The sequence below is a fragment of the Babylonia areolata genome, chromosome 18 (assembly GCF_041734735.1).
Source record: "Babylonia areolata isolate BAREFJ2019XMU chromosome 18, ASM4173473v1, whole genome shotgun sequence".
Taxonomy (NCBI): Eukaryota; Metazoa; Mollusca; class Gastropoda; order Neogastropoda; family Buccinidae; genus Babylonia; species Babylonia areolata.
Window position 1 is genome coordinate 11,852,039 of NC_134893.1, and position 10,000 is coordinate 11,862,038.

The following is a 10,000-nucleotide window of genomic DNA, read 5'->3' on the forward strand; positions in this document are numbered from 1 at the left end:
AGAAGATGGAAGACACAGTTCAATGTGACAGTTTCAGTTTCAGTAGCTCAAGGAGGCGTCACTGCGTTCGGACAAATCCATATACGCTACACCACATCTGCCAAGCAGATGCCTGACCAGCAGCGTAACCCAACGCGCTTTGTCAGGCCTTGAGAAAATGTGACAACGAACAAGAGCAATAACTGTTGAATTCCTAGCAGGAGAAAAACACACAACGTCAGGCCATTGTTGTTTTGTCCACTTCCCATCAGTTTGTATTCAGAAGTGAGAGGTACACACAAATATATACAGAAAATAGAGTTCATGAGAGGGACAGAGAAACAAATCCATACACGTCTTTTCAGTTCTTCCTATTTACTTGCAATTAGTTTGCAAAAATCTCTGAACCTCATTTGCTTGCAGTTTATCTTTATGTGAGCTAAACTTATTGTCCCTTGTAATAGTTTAACGTTAATAGCGAATCAAGCATCTTAAATTAGATTTATAACATGTCACTGATTTTTTAACCCTAATTTGATAAAGATTTATGGTTTCAAATGTGGATTGACGAAACTGATAGCCTGAACAAATCGTTAATTGAAAATTCCCATAGTAAAAGAAAAGAAATACTGACAATCAACATGTACAAAAAATAAGATTAACCGGGCTCGTCCGGGATTCGAACCCGGGACCTCTCGCACCCAAAGCGAGAATCATACCCCTAGACCAACGAGCCAGCTGGGGTCCTTATATGAACAATCGATATAGTGTTTGAGGACATGCACTGACTCCCCAGCGACATGCCTGTCACCTCTGGAGGAGTGCCAATATCACCTGCACACACTGTCCTGACATTTTACGGCGTTTACAGCTGGGTGAATATGTGGTGCGCTATTTTAAACCTTAACCGAGTCTCCAAAACTAATTGTCGGTTGTGTCGCACTTTAGCATCCTAAATTCTTGGAGCTGAATTTAGGATTCTAAAGAGGGACGGAATGAACGGTAATCTAATTGTCACAAACAACAGAACAGTTTATCCATTTTGACCCACTTCTCGTTGAGCACTATATTGACCAATCAGCGATTCTTTAACATCGAGACAGGCGGGTCTCAACTGAATGACTGTGCGATGAAGTTATACAGGAACGTAGAATAAATGACAGTTCTTTAATTAGTTATGTATAATTTTATTGACTTTTAAATAGGTATACTACAAGGTTATATGTGAACAACATTATTATCTCAAAGAGAAATTACACCAAGGAACTGCAAACAAAGGTAGCCATTTACTACACACAGAAACACTGAACAACAATAAGTGCGAAATGAGAGGTTGGAAGAAAACTATACTGTTTTTCCCAAGCACGCATACAAGACTAAGTATCACTGTGACCTGGGACAGACCAGTCGGTGGACATTCACTTCATTAGAGGGAGACAATAAAATGAGCTAGTCCGGGATTCGAACCCGGGACCTCTCGCACCCGAAGCGAGAATCATACCCATAGACCAACAAGCCAGCTTACACGCTTGCAGAGAAAACGATCAGTCAATGTTAAATAGGATGGCTACAACATCCGCTGTGCAAAGTACACGGGGAGCAACCACAGCGGTGAAAATCAGTGACGATCTGTGATGGCTGTTAGAAAAAGAACTATTGTGGCCTTTTACTTTTTTTTTTCCGGCTAAAGTTATCATGATGGCATTGGACATCACTTGGTATGCAGACATGAAGATTATTTTGTGTTTGAGTGGGGCTGACACACTGCCTGTGAAACAACACCCAGGCAGTCAGTGACAGCACCCAAGAGCGGGCAGCGGAATCACTCACGGTCTGTGAAGACATTGATGGTGGGAACAATTGAAACGCAAGGTTCAGCACTGTTAAATCAGCGCAAAAGTACGTCAGGTTATTCAGGCATCAAATCAGTGACACAAAAAAGCAAAAAATTACCTCAAAGCAGCAAAATACGACGGGAATAAATATATAACATGAGAAACGTATTTGCATTGAATAACCCAGTCCTCATTTTTCGAGAAAGACAAAAAGAAAAAGATTCGGTTACACGAATCCAACTACAGCGATCCAGTCTTTGTTATTGTTTGCGATATTTTTTCGAATACTCTTTAAATCAAAATACACGTGTAGACAAAACAATCCGAGAACAAGGTGGACACTGCTCATAATAATAATTTGTGGAAGAAAAAGGGCTCGTCCGGGATTCGAACCCGGGACCTCTCGCACCCGAAGCGAGAATCATACCCCTAGACCAACGAGCCAGCTGGCGTGAAGAATTGGAGACTCTGCTGTATGGAAATTGGCGTGTCTCGCAAGGTTATGTCTGTGGGTTTAGAGTGAGTGTGCCAGCCTTGAGTATGACTGTGATAAAGTGTTTTATGTCAAATTTGTTGCTTTGATTTTAAGGATGACTTTAACTTTCTAACAATTCTGTAAATTCTGAAAAAAAAAAATTGGTAGGTTGTTGGTTGACAGGTTACTAGTCAGCTGGTTTATGGTAACAGTAATGATGACGTCACTGTTATGCGTGTGGTGACAAGGTTCACCCACCCGTCCATACAAACGGACCTCCCTCCCACTCCATCACTATTATGTTCCAAAAGAGTTTTCATTGACACTGAACATTTTCTTCTCTTTGTACGATTTTTTTCTTCTTTTCATATTCATTTTTAACACAGATGAGAGAATCGTCTGAGCCAGAATTGATACTAATGTATAAATATATATATATATATATATATATATATATATATATATATATATGTATATGTATACATATATATATATATATATATGAAGAGAGGGAGAGGGGGAGAGAGAGAGAGAGAGAGAGACAAACAGAAACAGACAGACAGACAGAGACAGAGACCTCCCCAAACGCAAAGATGAAGATGCAAAGACCAAGTGAAAAGATATATATACAAAAGGTTGGTAAACTACACGTTTTCTACCTTTAACACCGAACGGCACAGAATCAGTTTTTAAGACGTTCACGTAAATTGAACTGAGATGGCCAAAAAGGGCTCGTCCGGGATTCGAACCCGGGACCTCTCGCACCCGAAGCGAGAATCATACCCCTAGACTAACGAGCCAGTTAATTACTGAGTCATAAAAGAAATTCTAACACAGACTGTGTGTGTCTGGTCACACAGAGAGATCCATTGTTTCCCCTGGAGTGGTTCCAAAACCCCTGGTACAAACAGTTTTGATCTTTGGGCAGTGCTCGCTGCTGGGTGAAGTCGCTATTTTTAAACCATGACTGTGGGTTTCCACTCATAACTGGCACACAAAACAGTACAGGTGATCCGGCCTGGACCTATCTGATAGTTGCTATTGACTATGTATCACACCAAAAACTGACGTAATGTTTCAGGAATCTTTTATTTCCTTTCAGTAAATATTGACTGACTGGATGCAGTTGACCTGGTGTGGTGGACAAGCGACGAGGTGTTGGGCTTTTTACTTTCTTTCTTTCAATAATTAGTTAGTTTTAACTACGCTGTAACTGGTCATTAATTTAGGTAGTTATGGGATTCTAATAAAACAAAGCTAAACAATAAAATAAGGATGATAACTGTTGCTTTTTGTAAGACAATACAACTTCAAGCCGTTGCTGCTTTGCACTTCCCGTTACCTTGCAATGATGAAAGAGGTACAGAGGAATCAATGCAGTGAATTCTTAAATGAGATGTATGAGAAAACAGGCCCAGACACTTAACTGTTTTCTCAGAAAGTACTTACACTGAATAAGCAGATAAAAGCATCAAGTAGCAATGGTATGAACTACTTTGCCCATGTCTAACTGTGAGCTAATGCTATTGTAGCTGGTTTCTGTTTAATGTTAGGCAGTGAAAATATTTAGACGATCATTCTAAACTTAATTCATGACATTGGTAACTGATGTTAGAATCTACCGAAATCTGTTGATGACTTACGGTTTCAAAGGCGGTGGTAGCTGGACCTACTCGTTAAATTTTTTTCTTCATTCTCAAACAAAACATAACAAAAACACAACTACAAAATAGAGATAATTGAAACACAGCAAAACAAAAACAACTGGGCTCGTCCGGGATTCGAACCCGGGACCTCTCGCACCCAAAGCGAGAATCATACCCCTAGACCAACGAGCCAGCTGAGCGTATGATCTGAAAAATCGATTGTGTGTTAATGGACATACCTTGGCCCCTACAGCCAAGCCAGTGTCACATGTGTAGCTGTGCCAAGATCACTTGTACACTGGCTATAGTTTGACCTTACATTCGACCATTTGGCGTTTACTTTTCTTTTCCTGCGACATTTGGTAGTATCTCAAGGCTTGACCAGTTCGCAGGGCCTATAAATAGTTTAGTCTTTTACCATACTACTCCTATCCATATAACAGACAACTGCTTCACTCCTTTTTTTTTTTTTTTTTTTTTTACTTGATTTGAATCAGTTTCACGTGGTCTGAGACATGGCCTAGGGCCTACATTGGTGATTGGATCTTTTCACGCTCTTTCAATATTTTAAACTTGGTTTGAGTTTTACGTAGGGAATACGTGAGGCCGTAGTGAATTTTTTTTAACGTTCTTTTACTTTCTTTTAATTAAACTTTTAACATTTTTTTTTCTCTCTCTTTTACTAGTCTTTTAAAACTGACGGGTATTCAGCCCCTTGTGGTCGGCAGGGCAGTAGGCTACATGATTTGAGTTGATGTGATTTGCCCCGCCCCCCCCCCCTTCCCCCCGCACCTCCCCACACACACCCTCACCACCGCCCCGCCACACATATTTAAAAAGTAATGCGGTGCAGAGTATGCATATCATAATTTGATTATGTACCAGACTGGATGTTGTGATGCCCAGACTGATGGATATGCATGGGAACGGTTTATTTTTCTTCTTCTTCTTATATTATATTTTATCTTATTTAATTTTATTTGTGTGTGTGTGTGCTCACGCGCGCGTGTGTGTGTCTGTATATATATATATATATATATATATATATATATATATATATATATATATATATATATATATATGTGTGTGTGTGTGTGTGTGTCTGTGTGTGTGTGTGTCTCTGTGTGTGTGTGTGTGTGTGCTATGTGGGTGATTGAGAGTTTCCACAAATCATTTCATGTTTTGAACTTTGGCTTTAGTGAGTTATACTTTTTTTTTTTTTTTTTTTTTTAGAGAGAGAGAGAGAGTGAGTTAGTATAGAACGAACGTGAATTAATAGCTGGATAGTTGGCAGTCTGGACAGTTTGATAGTCGATTTCTAGTCCGTCTGCTTGAAGACTAAGCAAAGAAAAGAAACCAAGAAAGAAACAAAGTAGACGACGAATAACTGAAGAGTGTTGTAACAGAAGTTTTAAGCATCCACATATACTAAAGCTTAAAAAGACCCAAAACAAAACAAACAAAAAAACAACAAAAAAACCCCACAAAAAACAAACCTGGGCTCGTCCGGGATTCGAACCCGGGACCTCTCGCACCCGAAGCGAGAATCATACCCCTAGACCAACGAGCCTGTGGAGCTAGAATCGAAAATAAGAAATCTGACATGTATGCATGTACCAGAACATTCATGTTGTATATTTTCAAACAACCCCCCCCCAAAAAAAAACAAACAAAACAACAACAACAACAACAAACAAACAAAACAAAACAAAACAAAACACGTACAGCGTGATACGGCAATGGGGGTTAAGCTATTTGATTTGGAAACTGTGAGATGTTTTACATGCACAAGGTTTGGTTGTTGTTGTTTTTGTTTCAGTTAAAGGTCGAATACTTAATTCATTTTGATGATTCCCAGTTTGGGAGAGAAAAGGCAGCAGCAGCAGAAACACACGACGGGAACCGAAACAACAATGATGAAAATAATAATGACGATACTAATAATTATCACACACGCACACACACACACACCACACACACACACAAACACGGACATACATATGCACAGACACACAGACAGATACACACAGACACAGACACAGACACACACACACACACCATGTGGCTCCATGCAGGTTGTGTCTGTAGGAAGTGACCTGGATTCAGGTCAGTGCTGTGGCACCACCCATCACAAACAATGTTATATATAGCTCTGGCACGCTTCTTGTGAAAATCTCTTCAGTCTGGTCTGGAAACGCAGCCGGCTCGTTGGTCTAGGGGTATGATTCTCGCTTAGGGTGCGAGAGGTCCCGGGTTCAAATCCCGGACGAGCCCTGTCTTTTACTATTTTCCAAAGTTGGTAAGTCTGTTTATTTTGGATTCTAATATAAAGTGTTCACATTTATTATTTCTTTTTCCAAGTATTTAGTGTAGGCCTATGTCAATCGTTCTGTGGGATGGCTGGCTGGAGAAAGGCAATGATGATTTTTAAATTTTTAAAATTCAAAATCCAACGATTCAAATTTAAAATTAAAAATCAAGCGCACACACGCACAGAGACAGACAGACAGACAGACACACACACACACACACACACACATACACACACAGCGATGTATATATCTTAACGTAGTAGAAGACGTCAAGTAAGTCAGACAGATGACGTAAAAAATAACATTACGTCATCTATTTGGTCTGCGAACAAGTTGCTGGGTCACAGCGAAAATTCAGATTTTGAAATTTTTTTGATGAACAAAATAGGTGTTGGCTTTCAACTTTGTTTTATTCAATATATATATATATATATATATATATATATAATATGTGTGTGTGTGTGTGTGTGTGTGTGTGTGTGTAGAGAGAGAGAGAGACAGACAGACAGACAGACAGATACTGAGACAGACAGATAGACAGATAGATATGGCACCACACTGACACAGAGAGAGAGAGAGGGGGGGGGGGGGGGAGGGGTGGTCTGGAGGGAAAGAGACAGAGAACTGACAGGCCACCTGACTAACTGATATACCGACATTGACAACTTGACGAAATGTCACAATGACAACAAATAGTCTTCAAACACGAACACAATACGATAGATACCTATGGTCGGGAGGACCTGTTTACCCCACAGGCAGTATGTCATGCCTGCTCACTGACGTCACAGGTAACCAATGGGTGTCACAAAGGGCAGAGTTAGACGATCGACACACCACACACATTTTCTATGAGGAAGTAAGCTGGCTCGTTGGTCTAGGGGTATGATTCTCGCTTTGGGTGCGAGAGGTCCCGGGTTCGAATCCCGGACGAGCCCAGTGTTTTTTAGTTTTATTTTTGAGTGTTTGTGCTTGTGAGTGTGCGTGTGCGTGTGGGTGTATTTATGACTGACAGTTTATTTCTTTGTCAAAAAAGGCGTTGGGCCTCATTACAGATTCTGATTGCCATCAGATCGTAAGAATGAAAACCTGTGTCCACTGTCTTCTTCACACAGGAAAGAGTGATGTGTTGACTCCCACCTCCTCATCCTAAAAAAAATACTTCTCTAAAAAAATGAAATGAAATAAAAAGAAACAATAAACAAAAACAAAGAACGAGACTGCTTCGGGCCCATGTAATTTCTTGATTGCATACATACATCTATCAGTCTGTCTACAAACAAAATAAATATACAAAAAAAACAACAACAAAAAACAACAAACAAACAAACAAACACACACACACACACACACACACACACACACATACAGAGATAGATAGATAGATAGAGAGAGAGAGAGAGAGAGAGAGAGAGAGAGAGAGAGACTGGACACTGGAATTATTTATTGTCATTGCCAAGAAAGCTCTTTTGACAATGGGGCAAAAACATAAATTCACATATTTTAGCTTCAGAACAACAAAACCTATATTTGTTCTCTTAACCCTTCGATCAGTTTAAACCAAGAAAATATGCAATACTTGGAAACACATAAGTCACATCCTGACAAAAGCTCAACGAAACGGAACTAAAAACAAAACAAAAACATGTAATGATAATAAAATGACAAAATGAATGGGAACTGACTTGACCATCCATTCAACAAGAGAGGCAAGGCCTTCAAGACTCACTTGTGATACATTTAAAAAAAAAAAAATCTAATCGTTAAAATGTGTTCTGTATTTGTTATTATAAAGCTTCGGGTTAAAAGAAAAAGAAAAAAAAGTAGGAAAAAAAGTCCTAAAGGCAGATTCGAACCACGCGTGTTCGGGTGAGAAGAAATTGTCTTAACCATTACACTATCGTGGCTCCTTAACCGACGTTCAAAAATATAATATTCAAACATGCTTTTTTAAAGGGCGATAAATCGATTGCGGTATTCGCAGTGAGAACGCTGTTTAAATCATATTATTCTGGTGTATCTTGGGCATTCAAAAAATCTTTAAGGGCAATGAAAAATTCGTTTTAAGGCCGCGGTAAACGAGACGTGGCTATCGCGGCAATCATACTGCAACATTTAGCCGTTTTCTCTGGATCTAGACAGATGTACAAGTTTAGTTACACCCGGTTGACACGGTCGATTCAATTTCTCTTTTATGTTCATTCTAGTTTTGTAGTTTTAAAGTTGAAATGAAAATTGAGTATTTTATTAAACTAATAACGTGTAGAGCCAAGTGCAAGTGATAATGATAATAATAATAATAATGGTATTTATATAGCGCTGAATCTTGTGCATAGACAAATCAAAGCCCTTCTAAACGTCGTATGAAGTGAAAAGGACTTCATTTTGAGAAAAGTCAAGACTGGAAATTTTTACGTTTCATCAATTCAAGGGTATTAACTCTCATGGTTTATTATTTTTAACTGTGAATTCCGACTGATTCGTGGATATTTTTATGGCAGTTTGGGGCATAATCCAGTAAGTGATGAGGCGTTCACAAATCTTTGTCTGAATAAATATTTAACGGTCTCATTCTCCAACTTTCCATCACATGTTATCATGTATTGTCCATTGAATATAGGATTTCAACAACTTGAAACAAAATGGCGTCGTTCGTGTTCGCGAAGGCTATGAGCACGCGCTTTGAATATGTATAAATATGTGTACGCAATTGAGTTTTGCCCATGACCTTCAGGGCTCAGCCAATAGATCTATAAAATCCACTCGTGGTATTGATTTTAGTATTTTCCGAAAAAGACCACTTGGGCGAATGAACATAGTGAAAGCCATGTACACGGAGAGTAAAACACACAAGCTTTTAATGTATTGAGTATAATTTCAAAATGTAATGTTTAAGATGAGAAAGATCAGTTTAAAGCAAATTAAGCCCTCTAGCATTAATTACAGATTGATTTCCCTTTTTTACTATCTGCACCAAAGACATGCAAAATAAATATAACTTCCATGCTTAGCAAAAGAATTTCCTGTTTGAACAAAAAATGATTAAAATGACTGCTCTTGTTGTTGTGTCAGAATATCAGATCATAGTGCCAAGTTTAGAGAATTAAAAAAAATATAAATATAACAGTAAATTCAGTTTGCATATAATTTAGCTTCTTTTATTCTCTACTGTTAAGAATGGTAAAACTTATCAATGTGTAGCCCCCCTCCCCCCTCTGTCTCTCTCTCCTCTCTTTCACACACAGACACAGACACGCAGACACACAGACACAGACACACACAGAGACACAGACACACACACACACTTAAAGTGAAAAGACGTTAGATTGAAGAAAGAACACACACACACACCCACACACACACACACATACACACTCAAAGTGAAAAGACGTTAGAGTAAAGAAAACACACACACACACACACACACACACACACACCATGTGGCTCCATGCAGGTTGTGTCTGAAGGAAGTGACCTGGATTCAGGTCAGTGCTGTGGCACCACCCATTACAAACAATGCTATATATAGCTCCGGCACACTTCTTGAAAAATCAGTCTATCTGGGAACATAGCTGGCTCGTTGGTCTAGGGGTATGATTCTCGCTTAGGGTGCGAGAGGTCCCGGGTTCAAATCCCGGACGAGCCCTTCCTTTTACTTGAATATTTTTTGTTAATAAGTTTGTTTATGTTGGACGCTTGTATAATTTGTTCACGGGTATTAGTTGGTTTTTTGTTTTTGTTTTTATCAAAATA

The 10,000-nt window shown here is 39.1% G+C and overlaps 8 non-coding genes across 8 annotated transcripts; 3 read left to right on the top strand and 5 right to left on the bottom strand.

The window, feature by feature from the left end:
• Positions 1 to 643: 643 nt before the first annotated feature.
• Positions 644 to 715, bottom strand: Trnap-ugg (transfer RNA proline (anticodon UGG)). The gene has a single exon. It is a non-coding gene; the product is annotated as a tRNA-Pro (tRNA).
• Positions 716 to 2,186: 1,471 nt separating this feature from the next.
• Trnap-cgg (transfer RNA proline (anticodon CGG)) lies at positions 2,187 to 2,258 on the bottom strand. Its single transcript has one exon. It is a non-coding gene; the product is annotated as a tRNA-Pro (tRNA).
• A 759-nt stretch (positions 2,259 to 3,017) lies between these two features.
• Trnap-cgg (transfer RNA proline (anticodon CGG)) lies at positions 3,018 to 3,089 on the bottom strand. The gene has a single exon. It is a non-coding gene; the product is annotated as a tRNA-Pro (tRNA).
• Positions 3,090 to 4,055: 966 nt separating this feature from the next.
• On the bottom strand, positions 4,056 to 4,127 carry Trnap-ugg (transfer RNA proline (anticodon UGG)). Its single transcript has one exon. It is a non-coding gene; the product is annotated as a tRNA-Pro (tRNA).
• Positions 4,128 to 5,433: 1,306 nt separating this feature from the next.
• On the bottom strand, positions 5,434 to 5,505 carry Trnap-cgg (transfer RNA proline (anticodon CGG)). Its single transcript has one exon. It is a non-coding gene; the product is annotated as a tRNA-Pro (tRNA).
• A 632-nt stretch (positions 5,506 to 6,137) lies between these two features.
• Positions 6,138 to 6,209, top strand: Trnap-agg (transfer RNA proline (anticodon AGG)). The gene has a single exon. It is a non-coding gene; the product is annotated as a tRNA-Pro (tRNA).
• A 904-nt stretch (positions 6,210 to 7,113) lies between these two features.
• Positions 7,114 to 7,185, top strand: Trnap-ugg (transfer RNA proline (anticodon UGG)). Its single transcript has one exon. It is a non-coding gene; the product is annotated as a tRNA-Pro (tRNA).
• Positions 7,186 to 9,821: 2,636 nt separating this feature from the next.
• Trnap-agg (transfer RNA proline (anticodon AGG)) lies at positions 9,822 to 9,893 on the top strand. The gene has a single exon. It is a non-coding gene; the product is annotated as a tRNA-Pro (tRNA).
• The last annotated feature ends 107 nt before the right edge of the window (positions 9,894 to 10,000 follow it).